This window comes from Schistocerca nitens, chromosome 8 (genome assembly GCF_023898315.1).
Source record: "Schistocerca nitens isolate TAMUIC-IGC-003100 chromosome 8, iqSchNite1.1, whole genome shotgun sequence".
In the NCBI taxonomy this organism is placed as follows: Eukaryota; Metazoa; Arthropoda; class Insecta; order Orthoptera; family Acrididae; genus Schistocerca; species Schistocerca nitens.
In genome coordinates, this window is record NC_064621.1 from 604,854,740 (window position 1) to 604,863,513 (window position 8,774).

At 47.2% G+C, this 8,774-nt stretch overlaps 1 pseudogene; it reads left to right on the forward strand.

Moving 5' to 3' along the window:
- The first annotated feature begins 2,610 nt into the window (after window positions 1-2,610).
- On the forward strand, window positions 2,611-2,728 carry LOC126200106 (5S ribosomal RNA; annotated as a pseudogene).
- The last annotated feature ends 6,046 nt before the right edge of the window (window positions 2,729-8,774 follow it).

Below are 8,774 nucleotides of genomic sequence, written 5' to 3' on the forward strand. Positions count from 1 at the left end.
ATGCGAAATGCGTCCGTGGAGACGAACATAGGTTGCCCGAAGAGCTTATTTCGACTAATCGAAACCGACTATAGCAGAAAGACGAAAAGCGTTCCAAAAGATAAGCTCGCTTTTGAAAACAAGGAAATGTGCTGCAAACAAAAAATTAAATTGCAAATGAAGAGACGACTTTCAAGTACACTGTACGACACACCATAGTGTGGCTTGGAGAGGACAGATTTAAACTGTTTTATGAATTTCGAACATCCCGTAATTTATGGATATTAGCGTAGAACACTATTTGCATTACCGATGGGAAAGTTGGCACTTGAGCCAAGGTCTGTCCGCTATAGCGCGTAAGGAATGAACAAGTTCTTTTGCATGTTAGGCGGGGACAGAAAATATGGAAAACACTTTCAAGAAGGGACAGGACGATAGGAGATTTAGTAAGACTACCGAGAATAACTTCCATGGGGCTGGAGGGAGCTGTAGAGCGTAAAAACTGTATGGGAGGACAAACACTGGAATTGTTGTTGTTGTTGTTGTTGTGGTTTTCAGTCCTGAGACTGGTTTGATGCAGCTCTCCATGCTACCCTATCCTGTGCAAGCTTCTTCATCTCCCAGTACCTACTGCAACCTACATCCTTCTGAATCTGCTTAGCGTATTCATCTCTTGGTCTCCCTCTACGATTTTTACCCTCCAGGCTGCCCTTCAATACTAAATTTGTGATCCCTTGATGCCTCAGAACATGTCCTACCAACCGGTCCCTTCTTTCTGTCAAGTTGTGCCACAAACTCCACTTCTCCCCAATCCTATTCAATACCTCACTCACTAGTTATGTGATCTTCCCATCTAATGTTCAGCATTCTTCTGTAGCACCACATTTCGAAAGCTTCTATTCTCTTCTTGTCCAAACTATTTATCGTCCATGTTTCACTTTCATACATGACTACAGTCCATACAAATACTTTCAGAAACGACTTCCTGACACTTAAATCTATACTCGATGTTAACAAATTTTTCTTCTTCAGAAACGCTTTCCTTGCCATTGCCAGTCTACATTTTATATCCTCTCTAATTCGACCATCATCAGTTATTTTGCTCCCCAAATAGCAAAACTCCTTTACTACTTTAAGTGTCTCATTTCCTAATCTAATTCCCTCAGCATCGCCCGACTTAATTCGACTACATTGCACTATTCTCGTTTTGCTTTTGTTGATGTTCATCTTATATCCTCTTTTCAAGACACTGTCCATTCCGTTCAACTGCTCTTCCAAGTCCTTTGCTGTCTCTGGCAGAATTACAATGTCATCGGCGAACCTCAAAGTTTTTATTTCTTCTCCATGGATTTTAATACCTACTCCGAATATTTCATTTGTTTCCTTTACTGCTTGCTCAATATACAGATTGAATAACATCGGGGAGAGGCTACAACCCTGTCTCACTTCCTTCCCAACCACTGCTTCCCTTTCATGCCCCTCTACTCTTATAACTGCCATCTGGTTTCTGTACAAATTGTAAATAGCCTTTCGCTCCCTGTATTTTACCCCTGCCACCTTTAGAATTTGAAAGAGACTGGAATACATCCAACAAATAATTGAGGACATGGGTTGCAAGTGCTACTCTGAGATGAGGTGGCTGGCAAAGGAGAGGAATACGCGGCGGGTCGCATCTGACCTGTAAGGGCACTGATGGCTCAATAAATAAATAAATAAATAAATAAAACAGAGGGAAAAATGTGCGTCTTCCTTGTACCTGCCAGCTGTGCGTTGGAGCTGCACGGGTGGAACACGGTTGCGTCATTACCTGACGGAAGTTGTAACACCAGTTTCCGCCCGATAAGATAAGATAAGGATTTCCCGCGTCCTACGCGGTCACGGAGGGAACAGGTTTGCCACACTGCGGGCTGCAGGCGGGGGAACACTTTGCCTCGCTTTTCCCTAGGTTTCCCCACTCGCCTGAAGACTCCCGCAAGTGCCGCACAACATATCCACATCTACATCTACATCGAAACTCCGCAAACCTCTTTACAGTGTGTGGCGGACCGGAGGATACTTTGTGTACCAATATGACCTTCCCTGTTCCTGTTCCAGTTGCTGGGAGAACGATTGCTGGTAAACCTCCGTGCGGCCTCGAATCTCTCTAATTTTATCGTCATGATCTTTTCGCGAGATTTACGTAGGAGGAAGCAGCAATGTATTGGTTGACTCGTACAGGAGTGTACGCTCTCGGAACTTCAACGGTAGACCACAACGCGATGCAGAACGCCTCTCTTGCAGCACTTGCCACTGTACTTGGCAGAGCGTCTCCGTGACGCTTTCGCGCTTACTGAATGAAACTGTGACGAAACGCGCCGCTCTTCTTTGCATGTGCTCCATTCCCTCTTTCAGTCCTGTCTGGTATGGATCCCACACTGACGTGTAATATTCGAGTATTGGTCGAACGAGCGTTATGTAGGCTACTTCCTTTGTTGATGGACTACATTTCCTGAGGATTCTTTTGATGAATCTCAGTCTGGCCTGTGCCTTACTCGCGATTAATTTTATGTCGTCGTTCCACTTCAAATCGCTCCGTACGCATACTCAGCAATTGTTTACTGATACAATAAAAGGTCTTTCTCTCTAAGTATTGGCAACAGCCTTGCCGCAGTGGAAACACCGGTTCCCGTTAGATCACCGAAGTTAAGCGCTGTCGGGCGCGACCGCCACTTGGATGGGTGACCGTCCGCGCGGCCACGTGCTGTTGTTGCCATTTTTCGTGGTGCACTTAGCCTCGTGATGCCAATTGAGGAGCTACTCGATCGAATAGTAGCGGCTCAGGTCAAAGAAAACTATCGTAACGACCGGGAGAGCGGTGTGCTGACCACACGCCCCTCCTATCCGCATCCTCAGCTGAGGATGACACGGCGGTCGGATGGTCCCGATGGGCCACTTGTGGCCTGAAGACGGGGTGCTTTTTCTCTAAGTATTCCCAGTACGTCAAATTTGTTTACGGTGAGTGTCAATTGGCGCTCCCTACACAATCTGCAGATCTTCCTGCATTTCGTCAGACGTTTCTTGCGTCGTGAATTCTCTGTTTACAGTGGCATCATCCGCAGTAAGCCACTTGAACTTCAGACATTATCTGATACGTTATTTACACTCCTGGAAATTGAAATAAGAACACCGTGAATTCATTGTCCCAGGAAGGGAAACTTAATTGACACATTCCTGGGGTCAGATACATCAAATGATCACACTGACAGAACCACAGGCACATAGACACAGGCAACAGAGCATGCACAATGTCGGCACTAGTACAGTGTATATCCACCTTTTTTTTGCCGGCCGCGGTGGTCTAGTGGTTCTGGCGCTGCAGTCCAGAACCGCGGGACTGCTACGGTCGCAGGTTCGAATCCTGCCTCGGGCATGGGTGTGTGTGATGTCCTTAGGTTAGTTATGTTTAAGTAGTTCTCAGTTCTAGGGGACTTATGACCTAAGATGTTGAGTCCCATAGTGCTCAGCGCCATTTGAACCATTTATCCACCTTTCGCAGCAATGCAGGCTGCTATTCTCCCATGGAGACGATCGTAGAGATGCTGGATGTAGTCCTGTGGAACGGCTTGCCATGCCATTTCCACCTGGCGCCTCAGTTGGACCAGCGTTCGTGCTGGACGTGCAGACCGCGTGAGACGACGCTTCATCCAGTCCCAAACATGCTCAATGGGGGACAGATCCGGAGATCTTGCTGGCCAGGGTAGTTGACTTACACCTTCTAGAGCACGTTGGGTGGCACGGGATACATGCGGACGTGCATTGTCGTGTTGGAACAGCAAGTTCCCTTGCCGGTCTAGGAATGGTAGAACGATGGGTTCGATGACGGTTTGGATGTACCGTGCACTATTCAGTGTCCCCTCGACGATCACCAGTGGTGTACGGCCAGTGTAGGAGATCGCTCCCCACACCATGATGCCGGGTGTTGGCCCTGTGTGCCTCGGTCGTATGCAGTCCTGATTGTGGCGCTCACCTGCACGGCGCCAAACACGCATACGACCATCATTGGCACCAAGGCAGAAGCGACTCTCATCGCTGAAGACGACACGTCTCCATTCGTCCCTCCATTCACGCCTGTCGCGACACCACTGGAGGCGGGCTGCACGATGTTGGGGCGTGAGCGGAAGACGGCCTAACGGTGTGCGGGACCGTAGCCCAGTTTCATGGAGACGGTTGCGAATGGTCCTCGCCGATACCCCAGGAGCAACAGTGTCCCTAATTAGCTGGGAAGTGGCGGTGCGGTCCCCTACGGCACTGCGTAGGATCCTACGGTCTTGGCGTGCATCCGTGCGTCGCTGCGGTCCGGTCCCAGGTCGACGGGCACGTGCACCTTCCGCCGACCACTGGCGACAACATCGATGTACTGTGGAGACCTCACGCCCCACGTGTTGAGCAATTCGGCGGTACGTCCACCCGGCCTCCCGCATGCCAACTATACACCCTCGCTCAAAGTCCGTCAACTGCACATACGGTTCACGTCCACGCTGTCGCGGCATGCTACCAGTGTTAAAGACTGCGATGGAGCTCCGTATGCCACGGCAAACTGGCTGACACTGACGGCGGCGGTGCACAAATGCTGCGCAGCTAGCGCCATTCGACGGCCAACACCGCGGTTCCTGGTGTGTCCGCTGTGCCGTGCGTGTGATCATTGTTTGTACAGCCCTCTCGCAGTGTCCGGAGCAAGTATGGTGGGTCTGACACACCGGTGTCAATGTGTTCTTTTTTCCATTTCCAGGAGTGTACATATCGTGAATTTTTTTTATGAGTCGTTTGTCTTGTGACTGGTTTGATGCGGCCCGCCACGAATTCTTCTCCTGCGCCAACCTCTTCATATCGGAGTATACTTGCAACCTACGTTCCCAATGACTTGATCGATACATCCCTATCTCAGTCTTCCTCTACAGTGTTTCCCTCTGCAGCTCACTCTAGTAACATGGAAGTTATTTCCTGACGTCTCAGTCCGGAACCGCGCGACTGCTACGGTCGCAGGTTCGAATCCTGCCTCGGGCATGGATGTGTGTGATGTCCTTAGGTTAGTTAGGTTTAAGTAGTTCTAAGTTCTAGGGGACTGATGACCACAGATGTTAAGTCCCATAGTGCTCAGAACCATTTTTTTCCTGACGTCTTAATACAGTTTTCCGTAATTCCTTCACGAAAGAATACGAAGTAAATATTCCAGAATTCGAAACCAGAACAGCTGTTAGCATGAGTGACATAAACGTAGATATCTTAAGTGTTGCGAAACAACTCAAATGACTTAATAAAGGCAAGTCTTCCGGTCCAGATGATATACCAGTCAGGTTCCTCTCAGAGTATGCAGACACAATAGAGCCTTGCTTAGCAAACATATTCAACCGCTCACTTGACGAAAGGTCTCTTCCTAAAGACTGGAAAGTAGCACAGGTCACACTAATATTCAAGAAAGGAAATAGTAGTAACCCATTGAATTAGAGAATTACAGAATTACAGAATTTGCAGTAGGATTTTGAAGCAAAAACTGTACTCGAACATTATGAATCACCTTGAACAAATTGACTTATTGATACATAACCAACATGGATTCAGAAAATATCGTAATTAATGCCATGAAGTAATGAGTGCTGTCGACAATGGATCTCAGAACGATTCCATATTCCTAGATTTCCAGAAGGCTTTTGATACCGTTCCTCACAAGCGACTATTAATCAAACTGGGTGCATATGGAGTATCGTCTCAGTTGTGTGACTGGATTCAAGATTTCATCTCAGAGAGGTCACAGTTCATAGTGATAGATGGTAAATAATCGAGTAGAACAGTAGTGATATCTGGCGTTCTGCAAGGTAGTGTCATAGGCCCTCTGCTGCTCTTGATTTACGTAAATGATCTAGGTGATAATCTGAGCAGCCCTCTTAGATTGTTTGCAGATGACGCTGTAATTTACCGTATAGTAAAATCATCAGACGATCAATTCCAATTACAAAATGATCTAGAGAGAATTTCTGTATGGTGCCGAAAGCGGCAATTGGCACTAAAGAAACAAAAGTGTGAGGTCATCCACATGGGTACTAAAAGAACCTATTCAAAAAATAATGGGCCAATGATGAACGAAGCCGTGAGGCCACGCCATACGGTGACACGTTCACCATACAGAGGAACTTCATGCACAGATCTCCATGTGAAGATCCCCGCACTCGGCAGTTCTGTGCGTTCTCCTCACTCGGTAGAGAAAACGGAGTTTCGTCTGCCCGTAGGATGGTCCAGGGACACCCTTCGTCAGCTCCAGTCCTTGCGAGAGAGCAGAGTCCATATGTCGTTGTGCGTCCTGTGGCGCACGCAAGCTGCCGTACGATATGGATCTTGTATGGGTACCATTTGAGAATGGTTTGAAGCACCTTCCGTACAGTGGACCATGGAATATTGAGCTGTCGTGTCACAGCCCGCGCGCTGCCTCACGATCGGCAACTGCGCGCATTGTTGTCTGCCATAGTTACAGAGATTTCATCAAACACCTGTGGTGCAACCGCTCGTCGGCCTCTTCCCGGAGCGACACCCATTTCTGCACTTGATTCGAACTTCTTCCTCATGCTCCGCACAGCAGGTAGAGAAAGAGGACCCTTCCACAATCCTTTCAGCTGGCGATATTGTCGAAGTGCAGCTGCAGCATTATTGTTGTTTTGATAATAGAGCTCCACCAATAATGTCATGCTCCGTTTGTCCAAGCTCATGTTGACACGTCAGCAAGTTCACTGCAACTGGTCAGATGTGTGAGACTATTGTTCCAGCGTTAACGACAAGAGCCGGCACGTCGGGCAGGGACGTTACAGCAGAGAGGGCTGTGAGACGACGTCAGCCAACAGTACGCTGACGAACCCCTCTCTAGGACGACACCGAGACGGGAGCGGCCTCTACACGAAGAGAATATAACCGCTGCGCCGCCTAGCCGTGGGCGGAGTCGAAGTCGAGCCGACCTACGGACGCTACAGCAGTGACTTAGAAACTATACTGGTTCACTTCTATTAGGAACTGTACAGGGTGATTCAAAAAGAATACCACAACTTTAGGAATTTAAAACTCTGCAACGACAAAAGGCAGAGCTAAGCACTATCTGTCGGCGAATTAAGGGAGCTATAAAGTTTCATTTACTTGTACATTTGTTCGCTTGAGGCGCTGTTGACTAGGCGTCAGCGTCAGTTGATGCTACGATGGCGACCGCTCAAATTCCACAATCAACTGTATGGAGAGTCCTACGAAAAAGGTTAGTTATGAAACCTTATCGTCTGAAATTGGTTCAAGCACTGTCTGCAGCTGATAAGATTAAAAGAATCGATTTCTGTGATTTTATCCTTGCTCAAATGGAAACAGATGAATCTTTCGTTTCAGTGATTGTGTTTAGTGATGAAGCAACTTTCCACACTAACGGGAAAGTCAACCGTCACAATGTCTGTATATGGGGCACTGAGAATCCGCGGGAAACAACTCAGTATGAACGTGACTCGCCTAAGGTGAACGTTTTCTGTGCCATTTCAGCCAATAAAGTTTTTGGTCCCTTTTTCTTCGAAGGTGCTACTGTAACTGGACTACAGTATCTGGAGATGTTAGAGAATTCGCTGTTCCCTCAGCTCGAACAAGAAGCACAACAATTCATATTTCAGTAGGATGGAGCGCCACCACATTGGCACTTATCTGTCCGTAACTACCTGAACGTCAACTACCCGAGGCGATGGATCGGCCGCCAGGCAGCCCGTGACAGAGCATCACTGGCCTCCAAGAAGCCCTGATCTTACCCCCTGCGATTTTTTCTTATGGGGGTATGTAAAGGATATGGTGTTTCGGCCACCTCTCCCAGCCACCATTGATGATTTGAAACGAAAAATAACAGCAGCTATCCAAACTGTTGCGCCTGATATGCTACAGAGAGTGTGGAACGAGTTGGAGTATCGGGTTGATATTGCTCGTGTGTCTGGAGGGGGCCATATTGAACATCTCTGAACTTGTTTTTGAGTGAAAAAAAAAACCTTTTTAAGTACTCTTTGTAATGATGTATAACAGAAGGTTATATTATGTTTCTTTCATTAAATACACATTTTTAAAGTTGTGGTATTCTTTTTGAATCACCCTGTATACACTGAAGAGCTTTCTTATCTTTGTCTGTCGCTCCTTGCTTGCGACACGTCTCTATCTCACAAAGTTCAGTATTGTAATCATTTCCTTTTTTAATAAACTCCATCAATACGATTTTCTTGAATTGTTGGCTAGCGATCCGAGAAAGCAGCTTTCCTAGGTACCCTATGTTAGACGAGTGGGCAGAACACTACCGCTATGAATCACGATGACTGACCACGCCGCCTGGTGGCCATCATTGGCGTTGCACGGTAGCTCTGTGACGCGTGGAAATCATGCAGCTGATACTCTGGACATTAATGCCACCAAGTCTGGCACTCGTTCGGTAATTAGTTTCCGTGTTATAACATGTTAAATAGGGAAAGTTTAATAAAATGTTCTCGGGTTTCCAACCACGTCAATTGCTTAAAACTACACGAGCTTTCGGCCAAGCACTCCTTGGCCATTGTCAAGTGGTATGACAATGGGCAAGGAGTGCTTGGCCGAAAGCTCGTTTAGTTTCAAGCAATTGACGCGGTAGGGAACCTGAGAACATTTTATTCAATATTATCGCTGCAAGACTCTGCATTCATAGAATAGGGAAAGTTTAGTTTTAAAAACATGATATATTGCCAATACTGGACCGTCTATGCAATCACTATGTGGATGACTGGGGTAATTTA